Genomic DNA, 25,892 nt, shown 5'->3' on the forward strand with positions numbered 1-25,892 from the left:
AAATGTATTTTTAATGTGAGTGGAGTGGGGGGAGTCTTTGAGCAAATAGCAGTGCAGATGGGGTGTGCGTGGGTCGATAAGACCTATATTTACTGATGGAGAGAGGGCTACAAATCATTCATAGGAGGAGTTCATCAGAGCATTATAGATACACTCACTGATTCTCAGCTGGAGGGATTTGGGGGCCAGTCTATTTCAATGCTCACGGGGTGAGAACAAAGGTTACAGGCTACAGACTAGACGAGATAAACGTCTAAACGCCACCCGGTTTAGGGTGAAGTTGAGAGTAGAAGAGAGAAATGGAGTGAGGGTAGAAAGTGTGGGGAGAGAAAGTGTGAGAGAGAGACAGTCAGAAAATGCATTCTCAGCGGGGTCAGTAGTGCTGTGTTGGTGCTTTTTGTGCCAAGAAAAAGAAAAAACAGCAGAAAAAGAGAGGAAAGAATGTGGGAAAAAAACGGCAATAGGCTACACACAGGGGGCCAAGAAGGGCACACATTTTCAGTGTGTTAAACAGGAATGGAGGGAAGTGAAGGACAGATGGAGAAAGACAAAAGTCTGACCATCTCTTCTCTAACTTTAGCTTATCATATGAACTTGAATTTGATGCTAATGTGACCTTTCTTCTAAGAATGATCATGAATAAAGACAACAAACACCTGTGCAATCATGGGTGAGGTAAAATCATGAAAGATGGGCTCTAAAAATAATTTTGTCAGTTGCATGAGCAAGCTATTTTGTCTTTAAAGAATGAATCTTGCATTAATCTAATTTGTATATATTATATATACATTATCCAGAGGACTATTTTATTAGTAGTTGTAGTTGCTCTTTATTAACCAAGTGCTCAATTATGTTTATTTTAAGTTTCAACACTTGTCTCAGATGTTTCTCCCAAAATTGCTTAAAATTGCAGGCAGAGTTTATTAAATCCAGATTGGTCCCTCCAAAACGCTAATCTAGAAAGATTCAAAGGCAGCAAATGCACATACAGTTACACATAAACTTGCTTTATATATATATATATATATATATATATATATATATATAGCACAAACATTAAAAAAATATATAAATAAAGCTTATTTGGATCTTAAATGGAAAAATCTAATTGAAAATAATTTTGTTGTTGCATTTTTTTTTTTTTTTTTTTTTTTTGAACATTAACGGAACATGTCCATAGTGGTTATTCTGACAGCATTTCATTGACATAGAATATCTGCTCTGCTCATAGTAACACAAAGACACAGTAGCAGTCTGGAAGAATATGTTTGACTATTTAAGATTTCGTATTCTGGCAACCTGAAAAATATCAGAACTTCCCACTTACAACAAATCACCTCAGAAAAAAAAAAAAAAAAAAAAAAAAAACCTGCCCTGTAATCACTTATGCCATTAACTTTTCCTTGATTGCATTTTTTTTCTTTAATATTGACTTTATGATTGTTTGAACCTTTGTTGTGATGCCAATTTAGACACTTTGAATATTGATTGAATACTGCTTGTACAGATCTAGAAAACGAATGTGGATGGCTCAGATAATTTGTTCTTGAAAGAACTGGTAAGAAGTGTTTGAGGTAATGAAGTCTGCCTTTTGCTTACAGACTTCGATGTCTTGGCAAATCTGACCACAATATGCAAAATTGTTGAGATTTTCTGTGAAATCCTAATGGAGGTATATGATATAGTTGTGGTCTTTTTCTTGATACAAGTCTTATTTGCTCTACTCATTATTTCTTATTTGAAGAAACAATTAAGATATTGAAAAGATCTCGGTTTTCAAAACAGGAGATAGCACATTCCCATTCTAATTTGGCCAACTTTGGGATGGTACTGAGGTTCCTGAGGTCAATAGCGTTGGGATTGGTCTTTCAACAAGGGAGCCATGGCAACAACACATAGCATGTTAGCTGCCAGGTATCGACCTCAGTAACTAGTAGTGCACCTTTAAAAGCTGCTGGAGTCCTGGCCCAGGAGCGGCCTACTGTAGATCAAAGCAGCAGTCCGTCAATATCATCTTGACTGTCAGCCCACAGGTAACTCTTCACCATCACACTCAGTCTCACCCGCTGATCAGAGAAAAAACCCCTGTCAGTTTGGATTTGATTCAACTTTCATTTGTCATTGCACCCTTGTTTTTTTTCTTTTTTTTTTCTTTTACCCTAGAGCACTGGGATACTCAGGTGGACCAAATAAATGGAGAAAGAATGAGTGGAGATCTGTGGAAAGGAGAATGAAGAATGTTTTCACATAATTGTTAAGAATTGCATTGAAACTTTGCATTTGCCATTTCTCAATCCTTTTAAGTTCAAGTTACATTTGGTTAAATCAAAAAGGTCAGTTTAAACAAAACAGATGAGATTGGATTTAAAGCTCTTGTTGTTTAATCACTACCATGACCTGCAACCCACCCAGAACATAGGTGTTACACGAGTCGGTAGAGATCTCAGCCAGAGCACTGCTTCAGGTATCGACTAAATGCTGCTGCCCACATCAATAACCAATGCAGTCCAGCCGAGTGTCTCTGGTGCTGCACAAACAAAGCAGATAAAGGGTTGCTTTTGCTCATCCGAGCTCATCAGAGCTTGTTTCCTTCCAAGCACAACAGTTCTTGTGCATTACTGCTGTTTTTTTTTTTTTTTTTTTTGAGAACAAAGCCCTTGCATTATTGTTTAAGTTGAAAAATTGATATTTCTAAGGTGTCATTTACGATGTTGATCTGTTTTTCTCGAACTAGATTAAGTAAGGCTGACTCAGTGCATTGCTGCAAGACAAGCTGATGCAAACCATCCAAATTAACATTTCAGAACACCCTGAATTTTCAGAGCAAGGCTCTTCTAAGGTCAACATGTTTTGTTTGTCCTTGAATAAATTCATTTAAAAAAATTATAAAGTTCTACCCCGATCCCTTTAACCAAACCCTAACCTAACCCTTAATGCAGGGGTGTCCAATCCTACCCCCGGTGGGCAATCTCTAACCCTGAATTAAACACCTAAACAGCTATAATCAAGCTTTTTAAGATTACTAAAATTCTAGGTTGGTGTGTTGATGTAGATTGGAACTACATTCTGTAGGACACTGGCCTGGAGGGATGTTGATGGAACATGCCATGTTCATTTAAAATCGGTAGGTAGCATTGATAGAAAATGTTAAACAAGTAAATAAGACCATGTCATATGCATTGTAGTTTTCATTTGTAGTCATCAACACCAAATTATCTTGTCTTTTAATGATTAGCACATGCACATCACATTAAAAAAATCAACCAAACCTCTCTAAGTCACTAGAATTTAAAGAGTTGTTGTTTGCATGAGAGATACCATCTAAACGCCTGGTATTATCCTCTCCTTTCAGGTCGATTCCATCATCCTCCATATCTGTGATGCCTGAAAGTTTCTAATTAACATGTTCCAGAGTGTTGTTTTGCTCCTTCATCGCGTTCTAATTTGCCTAATGCTATGATCTCCCATTTGTGTTTTGTGGGCAAGCTAATTGAATCGCTTTTGATGTGTTTATATTTTTAGGGAGGGAGACCTGCCGTTAGTTTCATTGTGCAAACTGGTGCTAATTGCTAAATGAGAGCCAGTTAGCGCCAGCTGCTAATTTAGAGCAACGCAGAGAAGATAGTAATGTAATGGCGAACATGAGGGATGCACTCATGAAACTAAGGTGTGATTTGGAGGAAGGAGGCTCAATCAAAAGGCTTCTTTCTCCTGGGGGAGGGAATGGGGTTGCATTGCCCTCAGCTGGCACTTGCTTCTTTCCAATCCAGAGAAAAGAGCTTCAATTGCATGACTAAAATAATGATTCTCATGTTGGAATTGTTGTCTTTCCATTCTACATGAGATCATCTGATGAGCTTTGCTGACACTGCTTGACTCTCTTGTACTTTTGTTCTCATCGGTCCACAAAATCGTTTAATGGACTTCACCTCAGAGCCCAGCGGCTCAGCAAGTGCATGTCATGTTGGGACCTCTCCAAGCAGCTCTTAGATGAAAGCAAAAGCCAGGCTACTTAAATTCTTCATTTCATAATTTTTGTTCCTTGCAGATGTGTTCAGGAAAAAGGCTTTCCAGTATGCTCCCATGGGATGCTCATCTCCTAGCTTCTGTGCTACTGTGACTTGTGGTTTTTGCACCAGTGCCAGACTTGGCAAGTATTGCGGTACTTTTTCCTTATTTATTTATTTGTTCTTTTATTTTTTGGTCTTTGTTTTCTCTTGTGCATGGATGCTTTCATTAATGCAGAGACCCTGCCCAAAAATTAAAACCTGCTCCCCATATGCCCCAACAATTTTTCTTTCTTTTTTTCTTTCTTTTTTGCACTGTTATTTTTCAAGAGTGCTGACAGGCAGGGGAACGGCGCCCATTTCATTAGCACTGACATTAGCAGATGCCACCGCAAGCCTCAGAACTACAAAGGCTCCAGGGTTCAAAGCCACCCTGCCTGGATAAACAGATCCCCTGGTAAAAGAGAGAGAGAGGGGAAAGAAAGGAAACGATCCTTGTAGTTCCTGTGTGGAAGGTTGCCATGCGTTCTGATCATTTAGTGGCTCCTTGCTCGCCGTTCACCCCTTTCACACTCTCCCATCAGCAGAGAGTTGATTCATTTACTGTAGATTGGCACATCTGGGCCTTCACTTTCTATTAGGAGACCCAGTCTGGTTCCATGTTGTTTAAATTGTGCTAAATCTATAGAGATCATATAACATCAGATCATATCTATATTTAAGGCTTTATTTATCATTCTATGTGTGTTTGAGAAATGCAGACAGTGCATTTTAAGCCCTATTTTAACCATGGCAATGTTAAAATTTAGCTGAGTTGTTCGGTGGTTTTATTGCTCTCCAAATCAGAATTGTCTGTATGTTTCTGCCACCACTGACTAAAATTCATATTATTCAAATATATATGCAGTGCATGTTTTGCACAGCTCATATGTATGTACAAATATATAAATTTATATTTTACTTAAACTACTCATCGTGTACGTTGCTGTGTTGAACGTGGCCATGTGACTGACTACATCAAAAACAACTTTCTAGTTTGTAGGATGGCAGAACTCGCTTGTGAATTAAATTGTCATCCAAACGCGCAAGGTTTATTGCAGCAGAGCCACGCAAATTTACTTTTACAGATGTCACCCTGAGAATTACAGTCTGAATAGTGCTAATGTATGTGTTTCTGTGGGGGCATGAGCTGTGGCTCCAATATCTTAGTATAGTAGGCCTAGTAATAAAGTGGCCTCGCTGATTTCCATACACAGAGTTTGCAGTGATTTAGGGCTTGATGAGGGATGATTAGATGACAGGCTTATAATGAAGAACTGTGTGCAAGAGGGACACGGAAGAGGACGCGTTGCTCCTCTCCACACTGTATACAGGATCTATGAGATTGCAATCTACTGTGTGAATAACCCCTCTGTTATAAATTCTTCAATTTGTTGGGATTTCTATGGTTTGATAATATGATGTCAATTATTTATTGGCCTAATCTCTGAATTTCCTCTCCTCTGCATGTTGTTTTGCTCCCAAAGACAAAGATATGTCATCAAAGAATGCAAAACCGAATGTGTCAGTACAACAGTGGGTTGCACAAGTAGGTGACTATAAAACATTTACTTTAGACTTATACTGTGAGGCTTTACGGCTAGCGTTGAGAGGAAGATTCAGCCTTTGAGCCACTGCAATGTCCCATCTGACCCAGCCTTAAATTAAAAGCGTCTCTGTGTAGCCATGGAAATTTGTGGTAATTAGACCTATTTAGCAGAGGTTAATCACAACTGACATGAGCAGATGAAAAGGCGAATTGTAAGCACAGTCCATTCAGCTGGTAACCTGTACTGAACTCAGTGGGTAATTTTGTTCGCACAACGTTTATGTTGAGTGCCCAACACTCAACACTGCTGCTTTCACATGATACTGATGCATATGTCACCTACAGTCACATGAAGTCGCTTTATGCTGTTGTTGTTTTCTTTCATCATGCAGTATTAAAAAAACTGATATTAATCAGGACCTAAATAAGCCATCATGCATTTACGGCCATGAATTGTAATAAATCTTTTATTTTACATTTAGCAATTATAATGTTTAGTTTATAAGTGTTTAATAATTGAATTGGTGTTTTTTAAAATGTAAGTTCTCAATTTTAGATAATTTGTAATAGACCACATACAGTATATAAATAAGTAGTGGTTTATTTCAGCCTCAGACTGAATTTTGGCAAGTGAAACATAGATTAGATTATTTATTGATGGATGTATACATTAAGATAATGATTATGGACTGTTATACTTCATCCACAGACAGGCACGTGCACAGGTATGGCTCAACCTGTGCAGAACACATGCCCTTTTTGCCCTTACACTCCGAAGTGCCCTTTTTTTGGTGGTGTTTTTTTTTTTTATTATTATTATTTTTTATCAATGCTATTGGTCACCCCTTTACGTCTGTCTGCCTTTTTCTTTTTCACAAATATTTAGCAAATGAAAGTTCTTGAAACGAGCTTGTGTAAATCTTATTCGATACTCAAGCTGTCAGTAAGCTGATAACTCCGCCCCCTCTATATTCATTGAATCAACTGAAGTTCCACAGCAGCCGCACAGTAGACAACAGCTGAGCTGAACAAAGTTTTGCGAAGGGTAAATAACTATCTTGTTGTTTGAATAAGTACTACTAAACACTATGTCTATAAAGGCTCATATTTTATTTATTTGATGTCTGACTGACTCAATGACTGAGACATTTGGGACGTCGCCTGAGAGAGAGGGCTAGCATTTGCCAACACTTACTTAAACTGCTTGTGCATACAGTAGCATTTCATCTTTTATAAAATGCGATTTTGGCCAAATGCATTTTACCACAGGAAAAACTGAGCGCTCCGTCTATAGCTACAAAAACTAGTTTGTAACCTGTAACGTTAGATGAAAATATAATGTAATGCCGGCAGCGGCAGGTGCCGTCGCCGTTTTAATGACGGACAAAAAAAAAAAAATCAAATTTGCACACATTCGCTAGTCAAAAACTATATATTGATAAGTAATACAAAAACATATAATTTGTTTTTTCCATCGGAAAATCATAGCAGGTTTCGTACTGGAACTTACACAAAGCGACGAGTGATCCTCGTCACCTAGATAACATATATTTCTAAGAAATTCTTCTTTGATTTATGATTGCTGATACACTTAATTTATTAACATTTAGGCCAATCATGTTATGGTATACTCTCAGGTCGTTCTCACATGTATAAAATGTAAAACATGGTTTTACTACAGTAATGTAGTAGTAGTTTTTTTTACAGAAGATCACTGTGAAATCTTTATACAGTATTTTATCATGCAGAATGTAATTCATGATTCATTCATTTATTTGATCCAAAATACAGCAAAAACAGTAATATTGTGTAATATTTTTACAATTTTAAATAACTGTTTTCTATTTGAATATATTTTAAAATGTAGGCCTAATTTATTTTTGTGATCAAAGCTGAATTTTCATCATCATTAGTCCAGTTCATCCAGTTCAGTACTCTTCAGTGTCACGTGATCCTTCAGAAATGCTTTTCACTGCAACTGCACTTTTCACACTGTTTTAATTTATTTTTTCATTGCTGGCTTATTTTAGGGAAAGTGTAGTGAATAAGAGACCTTCAAGAAACCAACATCCCTGGTCCAACACAGTATCAAATTTTTGCCAGGTATGCGGATACATGTTGGGTATGTTATAGTAACGGTATGGCTATAGTTTCTTATAATCTTGAATTGAGTTGGACATAATTACTTAAATTATATTTCAAAAAAGTTTGTCAAAAATACTTGACTCATTGCTCACCTTCCCCTCTTCTCAATGTCTTTCATAATCATGTTAACCAAATAATACAAATTAGCTTATAAAACCAAACAGAATAGCTAAAAAATTAAATTAAAAATTAATTTAAAATTAAATTAAATTTTTTTCTTTGCAAAGATCATAAAAAAAGTGCATAAAGTTCAATAAAAAAAAAAATTGGTTTCTGTTTGGTTTTATAAGCTAATTTGTATTATTTGGTTAACATGTTTATGTATGAGTCAAGTATTTTTTTCTCTATAAATGCAATAAAAAAGAGGGAGTACACAAGAGCTGTTGTGATTAGGTTTAAAGAAGCCCTTAAAACCCTGTTTATCTATATTATCTAATTATCTAATATTATTATTATGGTTGTTATTAATCATGAATAAATCTAAAGCTTTTGAGACTATTATTTTGTGTTAATTGAATTTGTCAAGAAGATGTGGCCATTTCTTCCTTTTATGCAGGCTTACTAAATAATCTTGATATAAAAAAGGGAGGGGGGGGGGGTGCCCTTTTTCAGTTTCAGCACATGCCCCTCAAAAGGTCTGTGCACGGCCCTGTCCACAGATATGCGACAGAATAAAGTATATACATTTCAGAAGGGAAATAGTGTTTTAAATGTTCATGATGTGTTCATGATGTGAGCTTTAGCAGTTTTAGACCATCCCCTACTGGTACACTGGGAAGGATGTTACACTTTTTAAAAATCTTAATACACCATCTGGGTATTCACAGTGACATGGCCTTGCCTTGCATTGTTTATTTTTTTATTTATTATTAATTTTTTTAACATCCGTAATAAGAACCTTACAGTACACCTCACCTCTCTTTACCCGTGATTACTGCACTTTACCTTCATCTTGTGCTTGATTTTATTTTTATTTTTATTTGCCTTTTGGAGATTCTGGACCTCCCTTTCCATTACAAGAAACCGTCTGAGGCCTAATGATCTGTGGCCATGTACATAGTTAATCTTCAGTCCAGCAGTGTAATGAGTGGGAAGAGCTCCACTGAGTGGGCCCGCTGGGCAAAGGGATTCCATTAGTACGAAAATGGTGTGGCCATTTCAACTTCTTTGTTCACAGCTCAGCAAACAGATGTTTTCTAGTGTATTCATCAAGTCCAGGCGCATGAAGCGGATGATGCCTCTGGAAATGAGTTAATGCAGAAATACAAGCCTATGGGAAGTGGATTGAGGGTCATCAGTGAGAACAGCTTTCAAAACCAAGAAGCATGCAGAGTATGGGTTTACATACTGGGTTTGCTGTACCAAGTAATTGTTTGCTGAATAAAATAATCTGTTGCTGATGAAGAACAAACAGTAGGCATGGATTTAAACTGGAAATTTGTCTTTTTTAACTTTTCAGGTTTGCAGGAGTCATTTATTTGTGAATCAGATTGATTTGATCACATAGCATGTTTTATTTTTGCTTACAGTCCTGGACCTTTTAGATTGAGCCAATATTCTATTATTTATATAAGGATCCATGTTGTTTGTCCCTCTGGAACATGAAACGGAGGAAAATAAGTTATAACGGCTCGTGGAATAGATATGGTGAGGTTGCAATATGGAAAAAGCTGTTAGCAAATTAGCAAGTGAATCTAACTTATTCATAATGTGTTTTCCCCTGTTTAATGTCCATGAGGGTCCCACCATCTGCATATATTGATGAGCTCAAATGCAATCTGATGCTTCCTTTGCTGTCAACACTTGTCGTTGAGGTTTGGTGGAGCTTCCCCTAGTGTAGTGCTAATGGAGGATGCTAAGATAATTATGGAACCAAATAATGCTGCACTTAGACAACCACTGGGGTAACAAAGGAAGGCTGTGTGTGTGTGTGTGTGTGTGTGTGTTGGTGCAGAAGCAGTGGGTAGGAGAGTGAAAGAGGGATTAACAGAACTGATTTAAAGGGATTAGCAAATCCCACCGAATCCAAGAAACCACTAGAGCCGCTAGAGCCCCCTACCACAAGCTCCTCAACCCGTAATCCTTTTCAAGTGTGCCACAGAATTGGTGTTCCCTGTAATCTCCCCGATTCATATGATGAAACCCAATACAATTGACAACCTCTGTGAACGGGGGCAGACGGAAAACAACGACTGTAAAATGCTGTTCAGCCAAAGCTGGATTAGTACGGATGCAAGTGTTCCACTGGAGCTCCTTTCACAGATGGACTTCATGGAGGTACTTGCTTCAAGAGACTTGTTATGACACCACTGCCATTGTCCTAGATCTGTGATATGTTTCTCTGATTGCTTCATGCTAAAGGGGAGGGTGTGGATCTATGCTAATGTTCCCCATCCATCATGTGGTTATTAAATGGCAATCACTGCTGATAAGAGAGACCTGAATGTGCCTACAGCCACTTAGAAACAAAAGGAATGTGTGTCCATCAACAATAATGGGCTGGGGATGCATATTCAGTATAAAACATACATTAGTGCCTAAAATGGAGCTGGGAGGAGGGCTGTCCTTGCTATTTGAGCGAAATGGGAAATTTAATTACACGACCATTTGGCGCAAGCAATGGTAACATCACTTGAGGCACTGCCAAGTCCCATTCCCGTTCCCCTATCCAAAGCAAAGGTTTTGTGTCTCAGGTATCACTTTAATGCGATGGACTGGAGGACTTGTGGTGCCTGTGGTAATTATTTTGCTGCTGTTCTGCTGGGAGTTGGGTGGCAGGGTAGCTGTAATTAACGCTGGGCTGATGGATCCAGTGACTTCCTGCTCTAGGCGTACTTCTGGGATGGCATGAGAATAAGAATAAGCATGGTCTCCAGAGGGCGAAACCTCCATACGTTGGACCTTTGAGTTATTACAGAGATGAGTGATAGCCCGTATCCAGATATGATGTGAATGCATACTCAGTATTTAAGGGATTTCTCAGCCAAAAATGAAAATTGCTATCAATTAGTCATGTCATCATGTCATTTCAAACCTATATGACCTGTATGTAATTTATAGAACACAAGAGGAGACTTTAGCAGAATGTGAACACTAGATTTGGTAGACTTGTAAATCAAATGGCCTACTTTTTGGTGTTTTTATGGTGCTTGTTTGTCATTTTTAGAGCTTGATATCTTATTAGCTATATGGAAAATAAAAATCCTCCTAAACATTGTTTCTGTACCTTAAACAGTAAATAGCATGATGCCCCCCATGAACTACCCCTTTAAGTCAAATTTAATTGAAAGCAATTATGACAACAGTTATTACTTCAAACAGAATTGTACTTTAATTCATTTATTTTATATGAAATTAACCAGTCATTAAACTCCTATTACATATATATGTCCAGATGGACACACAAGTGGACTGGCCACAAACTGAACACTGAGATGTTTAATTGATTCAGAGGTTAACAATCCAGGCTTAGCATTGCGCTGCTAGTTTTTAAATGTCAAATCTCTCAAACCTGCCCTTTGCGTCAGCGTCAGAGAATGAGAGCGTGTGTGCATGGATGAGCACAGGTTAAGTTGTAACTATCTGCAAAGGTCCATCATAGAGCACATTGTTACAAGACCAGTCAGTGGTTTAGCCTAATAACACTGAGCCTAATTCATGTATGAAATCAAAGCCATGGCAACATGTGAAGCAGTACCCTTGTGACGTTGGGGAACTCTTTGCTCTTTGCTCTGTCCTCAAAATGTCAGATTTTTATATTTCTCTGAATGTTCACCTAACACTGCAGAGTAGAAAGTTTCAGGCCATAGTGAGAATGTTCTTGTGGTTAAGCACTGTCCTTTGCTCTGAGGCTTTCTAGGGGGAAAAAACATTACTGTAAATGGAGTGTGAAGGTAGAAGAAAAACACATCCAAGCGATTAGATAATATCCTCAGTAGGGTGGTCACAAGCTTCGCCACAGTCAGATTTCTTTTGGCCTCAAACCCATATTAGAAATGTCTGTGTCATATCAGTGCATGCTGAGGATTTAGAAAAGCATCCCAGGGTAAAAGAAATCATGGGTTGTTTGCTAGTTTTATCTTACCCTTCTCTGGTGCTCAAAGGATACTCATGAGGCGCTCGGCCGATTCTCTGAAAGAACTGTCTGCATTGAAACGCCCTGTCTCTGTTAGCTAATGAGTACTTATTTAAACCACTTGTACATGCTTTGGATACTGAAAAAAGAGACATCCAGCAGCTATGTAGGCACACAGCATGCTGGGATATGAAAGCACAGAGTCATATTTTGAAATTACGACAGTGTTAACCAGGACTACTTTGGAAAGCTTAAGGGCCACAAAGCAAGATTCTTTTATCCTCAAGAGCTGCACTCTATGTTTTTAAAGTACTGCTTTTATATTTAAAAATTGCTTCTGTTTATGTCAATTTATTTGTATTTATTTTTTATCACACAGCACATACTGCAATTTAACCTGTATGGAAGGATTATACATTTTTCAGAATTGGATTGAGAAAGCAGTTAAAATTCCAATGTAACATCCTTGTCCAATAAAATTCTAATTTGTCATTAATTAAAAAAGTTAAAAGAGACAATTCTTAAATGATATTATTATTATTATTATTATTATTATTATTATTATTATTATTATTATTATTTAAAATTAAAACTAGAAGTCACATTTGTTGTTAGACAGGCCACAAAAGAATATATTGAGGGCCATGATGTGTTGAGTAGTGCTGCTCTAGTTTAGAGCTGAATCTATTTCCTTCAACATCGTTATATATCACCTGTAGACTGAACTAATTGCTGCATTGTTATAGTCTGTGTAAATTTGTCATGTAAATCTCTAATTGCAATAATTATGTTGCAGTGCAGTGCTTCAGTCTGGTCAGTGTGATCTTCAGTAGAAGAGGCGAGTAAACTGCAATATTTTACAGTGTACATTACTTTCTTTGACAGAACAATTATGGAGATGAGTTTTTCATCCGTTCCAATTGCCTGACTGTGTTTTCATATTAATGGCATATTGATCTCAGATTGCTGGAGCATGTTATTTGGCTAGATACATAATGGCCATCATGGCTCCATTTCTATTGTAATGGTGTCATCTGCCCTCTGAGATCACAAGATTGGAATATGCAGGTCTATCATGCAGGAGTCTCTTCTATATGTACTGATCTCACAAGCTCATGTTGTATTTTTCGGTCCTGTTTCATATAAGGTCTAACAAGTTTTGTTTAAGATGGGAGGAGAACAATTGTTTACCATAGATGTGCATTGTTGGTGAGTGCTACTTTTGAAAACATGTTGCATTATTGAGTTTCTCATAAAATTATGTTTCTTTTTTATCATTATACTTTCTTTTTCTCTGCAAACAGCTTTGATTATAATGGGAGTTTAGCAGTGTTTATCAAGCATTTATTTGAAACTGCATAATAAGTACATTTAAAAAGTAAAATTATTTCCATATAGCAATAAGGTACTGCTATTAATTGATTACATATTGTAATTAAAAAAAATGATTTAAAAATATTATATTTGCCAAAAAACCTTTGTAAAAAGATACATTATTTCATTTATTTTTTAAATGTATTATTCATGTTACTAAGTTTCATTTTTAGATGTTTGTTTTATTATAATTAGGAATAAAATTGTGTCAGGTCACTAAGTCATAAAAAAAAAAAAAACATTGTGCAAAATAGCTGTAAAAGCCAGTCTGTTATTTTTTTTTATTCCTATATTGTGTTTTGACATGTCTGTCAAAGCCGTCTGAGACAGCTTTTCATTGAAGTTCTAGTTCTTGCATAACATTGCTTTCAATGCTAGTCTATGTACGCATGCAGATTGCCGCCTTTGGCTGTTGTGTAGCATCTTGCACCACGAGTGCCACATTTTTATGGCTCCGTTAAGTGAAAATATATTTTTCTAAAACAGGTCTCAGGACCTCTGTGTCATTCTGCTGCATCATCTAGCTGTCTTTGAACACAAGAACGTATGATTAATTGCTTACATTTTTTTTAATCATGTTTTTTAATTATATTTTTTAAATTGGTGAATTTAATTGACAGCTCTACTTGTAATGCTGTAACCCAACACTGATGATGTATCAGATAGTTTCAAGAAATGATTCCTGATGTAGTTTGGTTAGTTAACATAGCTGAGAGCTGCATGCATGCAACATGGGTATTTATAACCCTTAGCAGAATGTTAGACATCGATGGATCATCCTCTGCACAGAAAGTGAATGAGGTAGGGCAAATTAATTGAGACAGCGAGAGATCGGCACGGTTGCTCAGCCTCAAGGGCGAGTGGCCAAATTTAAGTCAGATTCTATTGAAGATGCCGTGTAGCCTAATTATTCGGGGCTTCACATCTGCTTGTGTGTCTCAGTTGCTTCTTCTGCCTTTTTCGGTTTAGTGAACCCTGGAGGCCCCTGCCTGTTCTGAAGAATCCACCCACACACACACACATACACACACACACACTCGCAGACACTAATGAGAGGCAATCTGTGAAAAAATAAATAAAAAAGCATGGCAAACTACCCACAGCCACTGCAACTTTCCTTACTGTGCATCGGCAGAACGTTTCCAAACTGCATTCCGCCTCCACACCTCATGTCTATTCACGCTGCCTGTCTTCCCATGATTCCTCACTCCTCTCCAACCCTCTCCCGCCTCCCCTCTCCCATCCTTCTCTGCACAGCACTGATGTTTCCAGCATGGCTTCTGGGAGATGGAAGTTGTGAAAACCTCCCGATTGGCCTTGCAGAAGGAAGAGACAAACAAAAGGCGAGCTGAGAGTTGTTTGAAGCCTGTTGAGAGGAAAGAGAGAGAGCGAAAGAGATGGCAGAGATTGAGGAAGCTGTGGAGCAGGGGCTCAGCTGCTCCCTGGAGGGCTGGCAGAGGCTTTTCGGGCAAGGGAGGAGAGATCTGTGTTGTGAGGAGCAAGTGAGAGAAGAAAAGAGAGGAAGAGAAGCATAGCTTTGCCCTCGGTGACTGGCAACGCAAATTGACAGAACTCTGTCGTAGCCACGTTTTGCATCCAAGGCCAGGATGAATTTGTGTAGTCCCCTCTCACGCTCTTGTTAGTCGGCCTCCAGAGGGAATGGCCCCGCCACGCGCCAAGAAAAGGGAGCTCAAACTATGACTAAAACCGTGTCTGAGCTAAGCAGGAGAATGCTGATTTCTCTCCGCAAGCAGTTTGAAGTGAATAGTACCAGCTGGAGCATTTCTTACACTTATAGATTGGGCTTTGGGTTAAGCCTTGACCGTACAGTTTCTTATTTCCTTGTGCTGCTACTGCAAACTCATTGTTTCTCAGTGTATTGTGCTGCCCTTTTAGCCTCTGCTTCCCCTGGGCCGTGTCACCTTGTCCCTCTCTTTGCCCTTAACTCATGCTGAGGCCGAGGTTGACTGCTGTGAGCAGCTTATCTATCGATCCCGCCGGAAATCCAGCCGCGTTTGAGAAAATAAGTTACAAATTGCATTATGATGATGAACATTTTCTTCCGTAATGCTAATGCTATTACGCAGACAGCTCCATCAAATTCAATCAGCAAATGTGTGGCTCTAGAGCAGGACTTGAAATAGAGATATTGGCAAGTGGGTTCAGTAATTTGGTATTCTCTAAGGATACATGATCAATTAATAATGAGGTATCTTTAAGATCACTGCTGTCATTTACAGTGAGGATGATCACATCACCAAATCCCATAGGCATTTTCCTTGATTTAATGAGAGGATGTAAGTATTTTAAAAGTTGGTTATTTTGTATGAATTTGTACAATGCAAGCTGTCCTAAAACATAAAAGTTATCCACACCTTAATCTATCTAAGTGGAAGCAGTTTATATGAATTAGATCATATGAATGCATATTATTTAGTCACCAATTCAACAATAATTTGTGTGAGATTGTTGTTTTGTCCCCAAAACTTTAGGATATAGCTTGTGAATGTGTCTAATACAGAAGAAGTACTTGAAATAATTGATAATGCGCTTTCATTTTGCATTTGTGTGTTTATAATGAGTGCCATTGTATGATTGAATTAGTTTTCAATGTCTTGTAGTTTTGATTTGGCAAATACTCTGTTACAGACTACTACTTTGCGCATAGATCATCTGTTTTGAGTGCTGTTTACTTGTGAATGCTTTGTAACAGTGGAATTGATTCACTGTAGAATCCAAACACTTACAGTTTCTCACAAAATAATCCTATCATAATTTCTCCCTCAAACCCCTGTTCACATCCGCCAAGACCATCTTCTGTCTGACAAATTCCCCACATTTAGTTGAGTCTCTACATCTTCCTCACTCTCCTGGAGTTTCTCTTATCTGCTCTGTGTGATATACATCCAGGCAGGAAGCTGCAGCCTCTCAGATTCTATCGCGTCCTGTGTGCCTTGTTTGAGCGAATGATTGAACCTTAGTCCTGTGGAAGAAAATAAGATCCGGTGCTAGACCAGAGAATGAGAAATGTTATCTCAGAGTTGGAGAGCCCAATCCACCAGTCTGTCAGTGTTTACCTGCCAGGTGACAACATGATAAGACCCTTAAAGCTGAAGAACAGCCCCTCTCACTTCTCCTATCACTCTGCCATCAAACACTCTGACTCGTATTATAAGACCATTTAACCATTAGCAACAATTTGATCCTTATAGTGAGGTTCAAGAGACAGTAAAGACATTTAAACCGAAAAAAAAAAAAAAAAAACATTCGATTAATTAAAGAATCCTGAAAAAAAAAATTTGAATAGAAAAACATTAAAATAATGTTATTTGAGTATCAGAGTATCAGAATATTATAATTATTTCTGAAGGATTATGTGGCACTGAAATTCAGCTTTGCCTTTGCCTTGAAAAAATGACATTTTAAGATATAAAAATAAAGAAAAAAAATGTTGCTGATTGTAATAATATTTCACAGTATTACTGTTTTTACTGTATTTTTGTTCAAATAAATGCAGTCTTGTTGAGTATAAGTGACTTCTTTTGACAATATTACCTATCCCAAAATTCTGAAGAGACTTGGTATTTAAGTTCTTCTACTCTTAGCCTATTTTAACATTAACTTATGACTAACAGATAATAATTTTGATGTAAATTAAAATGCTTAAAAACCCAATTAAACGGTTAATTCATATGATCATGCACATCTGTACAAATGATTAGTGATTAAAAGCTTTTGTTAATGCGCAACACTTTTGCTGTTATTGAGGTGTGATACGGGTAAGGTTAGGGACAGGTTAGGTATAGGTTTAAGGGTTGGTTAAGGGGTCGAAAGTGTACAGGGCTTGATTTGATTACTATAAGAGAACACGGTTCACTCTGTTTGAGTGTTTAAATAAATACTGTAAGTGAAGTATTTTCTTGAAAAATGTATTTATTATCTCAAGGAATATACTGTACTGTTTAATGATACACAATAGTATACTAATATAAGTGTTAAAGGGTTACTCCACCCCAAAATGAAATTTCCTTCATTATTCATTTATCCCCATGTCGTTCCAAACCCGTAAAAGCTTATTTCGTCTTTGGAACACAACTGAAGATATTTTGGATGAAAACCAGTAGGCTTGAGACTGAATATAACAGTGTCAATATTCAGGAAAGTATGAAAAGCATCGTCAAAACGGTCCATCTGCCATCAGTGATTCAACTGTAACGTTATGAAGCAACAAGAATACTTTTTGTACACGAAGAAAACAAAAATAACGACTTTATTCAACAATTCCTCTCCTATGTGTCTCTCCAAATCAGTGTATCTGGCTCGGTGTTCATCTTCAGATCTCTCTTCACAGCAGTTCAGTCAGTGTACTGCTTGAGTAAATGAATTACTCTGGGATATTGGTTTGTTTTAACTCAGAGGGAGTGTCAGCCACGTTAAAAAAGTTAACAGCTTAAGTCATTTGTGGATTAATGTGTATTGGAGACGCGAACCATTTAAAATGATTCGGTTCGATTTGATGAATTGGTTCAAAAAGATCCGGTTACATCGAGTGATTCGTTCGCAAACCAGATATCACAAACTGCTTTGTTTTGTAATCTCTTACAACAGACACGGAAGAGAAGACAATGCTGAATAAAGTCGTAGTTTGTGCTATTTTTTGACCAAAATGTATTTACAATGCTTCAAAAAATTCTAACTCACCCTCTGATGTCACATGGACTACTTTGAAGATGTTTTTCTTACCTTTCTGGACATGGAAAGTATACCGTACACACAGTTTCAATGGAGGGACTGAAATCTCTCGGGCTAAATCTAAAATATCTTAAACTGTATTCCAAAGATAAAACTCACGGGTCTCACGGGTTTGGAACGACATGAGGGTGAGTTATTAATGACATAATTTAGATTTTTGGGTGATCTAACCCTTAACATGTACAATATAGATTCTGAAGTGCTTAAAATGACAAATTAAGCAATTTTTCCACATCATTTGTAAATGTAAAAAAAGTAAAAAAATGTTGGTTACTGATTTCTTAATGAAAGTTATTATAAAGTGTTACCAACACTAAAAAAAAATTCATTCATCCAATTAAAAAAGTTTAGGCTAAAGATTCACAACAATATTTTTTTTACTTGAGACAATGACAAATAGATGTGAATCAGTACCCTACATTTTATTTTATTTTTATTTTTTTGGATGAATGAAATTATGTTTTTTCAGAGCATTTTATAATTGAAATTTATCCAGAATGAATCAGAAACTGAACGAAAACAAGAGCTTGGTACATTTGTTCTGTAACCCTCCACTTAGATTTTCACTAGTTTTGATGAATAAATATGCTTGTTTAAAGGGTTTACATGAGTTAACTCAATAAACCACTATATGATTAGAAAGAATACTCATATTGCTTTTGTAATTTTCTACACTAAACAGAATTCAAATAGAGAGGAAAATGGCATGATTAGCACAGTCTCATTTGATATTGATGAATACACAAAGAAAGGGAATGAAGCACCAAAAAATGCTTTGTTTTCTACATAATTACAAATCAGTCTATGCAGAAGGGAGCCTCTGTTTTATTTATGCTCATCCAGTTGCTGTTGTTGTTTTTTTCCCCACCATGCTGAACAGTGCTGCTACCAGTCATGTTATTGTCAGCTTGTGTCTCATGGATGTCTCTATTGATCTGAGATGTGGTATTACTGGAATCATGTTGTGGCCCCAAGCAGATACATGCTGAATTGGCTGCAACCAAACAGCAGCTGAAAATCTAGGGGGATGAAATGCGGCCAGAGGCACGGTGAGTAGGACCACATGATCACATGCACTTTTAATTATGCACATTCTCCTCTTTGGGTTTTTTAGCATCTGTGTGCATCAAGCTCAGAAGAAAAACAATATGGGGTTACCTGTGTGATAGCATCTGGGCTAGACAGAGGTCTGTTGTTGATACCCAGGGACAGTCTGTGAAATCTCAATTAGGGGATGTCATACAACAAAATAACAGAGATTTTCTAGTGACAGAAGTCCCACTGGGGATACTAGAGGTAAGAATGAGGGGGTGAGAGAGAGATGAGGAAAGAAAGAGATGTTTTAAACATTCTTATACCACTTGTCCTACAGTCTTTTATTATTTTGAGTACCAGTGAAAGAGAGGACTCCACCTGACCAAAACACTGTGATGTAATGACTTTACTCCGTTGATGTCTGGACTGGTTTCCCGCTGAGCTGTTGGCTCTGGGACTAATGCAGTCCCACCCTGGACTCTTTGTGAATAATTTATTCCACTCATGTGCATGTCTGCTAGTGTGTAGCAACAGAGTCAGGACGGTATCTCTTACTAACAGAATGACCCACTACCCATATGACATATACTGTGTGAAATATGCGTTGTAAATTATATGGCTTAAGAAAATGAACTGTTGAAAGTGAACTTCAAGAGACAAGAAGAAGAAAAAGAGACACTGAAAGAAGAAAAATGCACTGCACAAAATTGGTTTAGAAACAATTTTCACTTAGAATTGCCATTAAATGTAAACTTTTTAAAGAAAAAAAAATCAGTCCAAAAATCTTTATAACAACTTCTTTTTTTTTAGTGCATGTCCAATTTTAAAATACATTTTGGGTTATTTAAAAAATATACATTTATTTGGAAGTATAGGGAAAAAATATTAAATATACTGCAAGTATGCTGTATATTTATAACTAAAACTTATCAAATATAAATTTCAAACTCTGTAGGAATACATTTTAGATTTTTTTTTTTTTTTGTAAATTGTTAAACTATTCCAAAATAAACACACAATATATATTACTAAATTCCCTTTTATCATCTATGAAAAGCCTGCTTGCTTTCTTCCACTCTCTCTCTCTCTCTCTCTCTCTCTGTCTCCTTATATATCTGCACTCACACACATACAGGACAGACACATGCACATGGACTGTTGTTTCACTACTACCCCACAATTTCTCAGTATGGTGGTAATAATAACGTCACTGTTCTTGAAGCAGATAAACTTACAGTTTCGCTATTAATAGAGTCTCTGATGTTAAACACTGTTGAAAAAAATGCAGACCCAGACATAATGGTATTTAATTTTTTGCTCTATAGGAAAGTACATTTTGATGAAGCATGCATCTCTTTTTCTAAGCATTGACTACATAAAGAGCATGCAAACAATTCTGGAGCAGTTATGTTACTTGTAGAGTGAGGCTTTTATTTAAACTCTTGATGCAGCACAGTTCCCTCCCGTCACTCTGCAAAGAAATCAAGGTCAACTTGGACCTCTCGCTGGGTGATAAAAGGTCTCAACCTGCCCACCAAACAGCTGGATGCCAGCCGCAGATAGTAATCAGGCCACGTCCTTCTACTCCTGTTCTCTGAGGAAAATCTGTAGCCATGCTCTCAGACACCTGTTTATTCAAATCATATTCATTTAAGGAGAAAGGGGAAAAAAGCTCAGAGAGATGATTATTTGATAGGAGAATCCTAGTTAGTGTAGTTTTGAAACATGAAGGGATTTGATGCAGAATGAGATATGACGTATTATCTGCTGCTGCTGGAGAGGAAGCTGTGCGTGAAATTCTTTGGAGAATGAATAAGTTCTCATTCACTAAAGCCCTCGTATACCACGTATTCTATGTCTGTTACATTAATGGGAAAATGATCATGCGAGGGCAGGCTGGTCTCTGTGTGACAGAAAGAAGCGTGGACAAGAGTTGATGGGGAAGTCACAACTACAGACTTGTAAGCTAGTAATTTTTCACAAATCGTATGAATTCACACGAGTGAGGTCATACAAATTCATATGAATTAGCCACCTTGTCAAATATGTATGAATTGTGATGAGATTGGGTTGGGCAATGCTGTGCCACTTCCTGTTTGGTGTCACCTTTATCAAATTCACTGATGTGTTATTCACAAGTGGTTTGGCCTCATAAAAAGCTTTTAACAGCTTTTGGCCAACAAAAAGCCAACAGTTAATTTTAAGAGGACTTTGCTATCCTAGGAACTACCAAAAGTCCAGAGGTTTGTGACCTTAGGGAGCGTGATGAATTGTAGCGTTACAACACACTTTTAGCATAAACATTTTATTGTTCAAAGAAGACACCAAGACCGCAAGATATTAAAGAATCAAAAATGAAGCAAATAAATTCTATTTCCTGTTCGTGGTCAGTCAATAGCTGTGCGTGGTGTCCACCTCTGATATATTTGTTTAGCTATTTTTTTACGCGACATGATTTTGGACTCTGTGCTCTATAAATATACATACATAATAAATATACACAGTACACGCACATACAGTATATAAACAAAAACTTTTATTTTGGATGCGAATAAAGGTTTGACACACTATTTTATATTTGATGTGCTATTGGTGACCTTTGAGTGTCAGATAACAAACTTGAGCTAGGCACCTTTCAGGCCACGGTTTTTAGATTTGTTTGCATGATCACTAAAGTACATGGTTCATGTCTTTTAATAAGAGTTTTGCAAGAACCACACATGGCTAGTGTTTCTGCATATGGTTTTTCTGCAGTTTTTATTGAGCTGTTAAACACCTGAGAGCATTTTGGCTGCCTATTTCCACATTTCCGATGAAAAATTGGAACCATAAATCACTAGCATAACAAAACTGTACAGCATCTTAATAAATGTCCGGCTTTGGGGTGAGAGATGGATCTCAAGGGTTTATGGAGCTCCAGCCTTAATGTGGCAAGGAGCCGTGTCAGTGCTTGAGAAAATATACATGCCATTCTATATCACTTACCCTGCTGTCATGTGAGGGAGTGCCTGTCTCCAAAGGCACTATGCTATCAAAGTCATCCATCACCTCAGAGAGGGACGTATGCTCGGTGCCACGGCATTTTGCTCACTCTGCTCATCTTCGCAGTGGGCAGTGTGAGTAGATTGCATTACCAAAGCACTCATTGAGGAGAAAGCTCTCCATATAATCCAATTGCTGGCAGAGTGTGGCATCCATTCATCTGCACAGAGTTGGAGGGTGAGGAGGGTGTATCGTACGACTGTCCCGCCGGAGTCCACTACTCATCCTGTTTCACTGATTACTTCTGTAGAGACAATGCACACGCATTCAACCTCTCTCTCTTCTGTCTGATTTTTACTGATAGTGCTGGGTATTGGGTACTAAACCCTGTCCGATAAAAATGTGGAACAAATGTCACTATAAGGCAGTACCCTGAAAAGTAAACATCTGTGCCTTATCCACACCTGAAGGGTGCATTTCTGTCTCTTAACATGATAATGTGCACCATTTGATGATAGATAAGGTAGAACAGTATACCTTTTGTATTTACTGTTTGTTGTTCACACATGTTCACTCATAAGTTTGTTCTATTTCCATGCCCTGGAGGCAAATCACTTTACTTTCCAGCTGTTGAAACTTGTTTTCAAAGGTTTTATTTAGCATCCTTTATCAATCCTGTCTGGAGCTACCAATTCAAAATATTTCTTTGAAATTAACTAATGAACCTAAACGATCCTGCTGTTTGGTAGCAACAGAAAATACTATTAGTCAATTAAATTCACTAAATGACTGGAATTGATTTTTAGATAATGAATTCAATGTTGCTCTTTTTAATTAATTTATGCAATCAGGGACAATACACATCAATGTTACATACTGTAGAAGCAGAGTAAAAGATTTAGCCAAAATAGTTTTTATCTGCAGTCCCTGGGCAGTTTGATGGAAAAAAAAGAAAGCAAAACAAAATCAATACATAATTGCACATTTTTAATTTTCTAGGGAAATAACCATGACTTATTAGATACGTTGGAAGCCTTTTCCATTCATGGGCTCCCCTGAAAGCAAATGATAATTTAATAAACATATTTCTTCTAAATTGTATATTACAAACAATAAACCCATAACTAATATTTAACATATATTATTTCTAAAATTACTTAATTATAACCAAAATACACCACTTATAACAAAATGTTATTTTATTTTTCAATAAATCATCTTGGTAACAACTTGGAATTCTTCACGGACAACAGCCTTTGTCAGCCAGCAAACTGGAGCATGATTAGGGTTAGAGGTTGGATGTAGGAGGTTGGTGTGGCTTAGGTGGACATAATCAGGTGCAGTATTGGGACGCAGTGGCATTCTGCTCCAATGCTTTTCATATTCCTCCACTTCAGGTCACGAGGTGAGACAGTTGAGAGCATCAGGATATGAAGATGATGCCTTACTTTCCGTTAGTATTGTCTAACAGAGCTCCATTACTGGAGCCTTTTCGCCTGGCAACAGCTGTGAGGCTGGGCCGCTTGCCATTCTCATATTGATCGTGCTTGCACCCGCCTCCATTAGTGCCCCTGCCTGCCCCCTGAAGGAGGCAGACTGTCTGTGGGGAGCTATCACTGCCAATAAATTACCATACAGGAACAGTGTATCAGAGCACATACTGAACAACTTTACCTGCAGCGTTTTCATTTCAAAATGCTGTTCAGGTTCGCACTGTGTAAAATGCTTAAGAAATTAATAAGGATGAGTTTTTTAGTTTTCGTTTGGTGTGACGTGCATGGCTAGCACTATTTTCACTGACCCGGATGCTACACACATACAGAGACAGAGACATGCTCCGAGAGAGCCGGGGTTGAAGTCTCATTAACATTTTATAACCTTCCCCGCTCTGAAGTTCTTTTTTTTTAATGGGGCCTAATTACTACATGCATATTGATTCAACCCTTCCCCTACACTTCCTGGGTGTAGTATCATCTCCCCAAATCAAATCAAGCGGCTCAGCAACCCACCCTCACATCTCATCTCATCGCGATGGCCTAGTCACTCGCCCTTTTGAAGAATGCGATGGCGTGAAATGCAGCTTAAAAGCTCTCAGATAGTCCATATGCGTGTAAAGCAATATGGGGAAGCTATTTAAATGGGGTAAAGTTAATGTTTTTGTTGTAAAAGACTAAGAATTGTGGAGGCAGCTGAAGTGAATCAGTATTAAGGGGCTGAGGAGATAAACCTCTTTCTGGCTGTAATAAGGCCTGATCACCTCTGATGACTGTGCTGTAAATTAATGCCTGAAATGACAGAAATGCATAAAAATTTACAGTTAAACAGGAGCTGCGCTCATGGACCCAGCGCCCTTGAAATGCCTGATAAGCACAGCTGTATGTTTCATTTGCTGGTGTCTGTTGGCTGACCAGTGCTGTTGGTGCACACATAAGCAAACACACATTCATGCAGCAATCGGCAAAAGTACACATAAATCCTGTAGTCTCTCAATTAGGGTGCAGTAAAAACGGATGTTTAATTATAATCTATGGAGAAATACATTTGCATCTATCTATCTATCTATCTATCTATCTATCTATCTATCTATCTATCTATCTATCTATCTATCTATCTATCTATCTATCTATCTATCTATCTACAAATTAAACTTACAGTTGTGCTTATCAGGGATTTCAAGGCATGTCATTTCACGAGCTCAGCGCCTGTTTTACTGTGATTTTTATGCATTTCTATCATTTCAGCCATTATTTTACTGCACAGTCATTAGAGGTAATTAGGGCTTATTACAGCCAGAAAGAGGTTTATTTCCTATGTGTGTGTGTGTGTGTGTGTGTGTGTGTATATATATATATATATATATATATATATATATATATATATATATATATATATATATATATATATATATATATCCCAGGATTCTCCCGTATTTTATCATTCTATCCTGCCGTCATCCCGTTTAAACATTTTCCTGTATTTCTCACATATTTTTAATCTTTCTCTAAAAAAATCCAACTGGATGTATTTTATATGTTTGCTAAATTTTCCTTTGGCAAATCTCCCATCATTTGTGTGACCCAAACCACATTATATGAATAAACATGTCAACAAATTCCAAGGTTGGCACTTGCCAGATCTTGTATGAAACGATCCTTCTCACACAATGGACACATGCAAATTTTAACCCATTTGTCCCCTCAACCTGACAACCTACAACAGTGATGAGAACCGCAGGAAGGAAAGGATCACTGGTAGAAATGGGACGGGAGGAGAAGACTCAGGTGGTGCTCCAGTGAAAAAACAAAAACAAATATACACGCAAATTGAGATATAGCCCACACTTAAAAAGGGTTATGGTTTAATTGATTAAATATGAGAGCTGGAAGTTGCAAAATCAGGTGCTGTGCTGCTTTGTTTACTGCGGTTACCAGGGAAATGGCTATATTCCGGGCAAAAAGCAAAAGAATAAATAGGGAATGAATTATAATTTTTCAATAAGCCCTTCTGCTTTTTGTTTTAGTCCAAAGCCGAAAACTACTCTTATTTTTATGCAGAAAACAGCCAGTTTGATGTACACGAATGCAGTTTAAATAATTGTTTGATAATAATTGTTTAAATTAATAAATGAAATGGTTAGTTCACCCAAAAATTTAAATTAGTCCATAAATTACTCATCCTCAAGTCATCCTATGTGCATATGACTTTCTTCTTTCAGATGAATCCAGTCTGTTATGTCAAAAATTATTCTTTGATCTTTCAAGCTGTTTAATGGCACTCAGTGGGTGTGGCAGTGCATCAGTCCAAATTAATTGAAATCAGAAATGCCCATCCATAAAAATAAAAGAAAAAGTTTCTCACATGTCACCGGAGGGTGTACAAAGGCCTCTTATAGTGAATCAATGCATTTTTGTAAGAAAAACATCCATATTCGGAA

This window comes from Carassius gibelio, chromosome A9 (genome assembly GCF_023724105.1).
Source record: "Carassius gibelio isolate Cgi1373 ecotype wild population from Czech Republic chromosome A9, carGib1.2-hapl.c, whole genome shotgun sequence".
Classification (NCBI taxonomy): Eukaryota; Metazoa; Chordata; class Actinopteri; order Cypriniformes; family Cyprinidae; genus Carassius; species Carassius gibelio.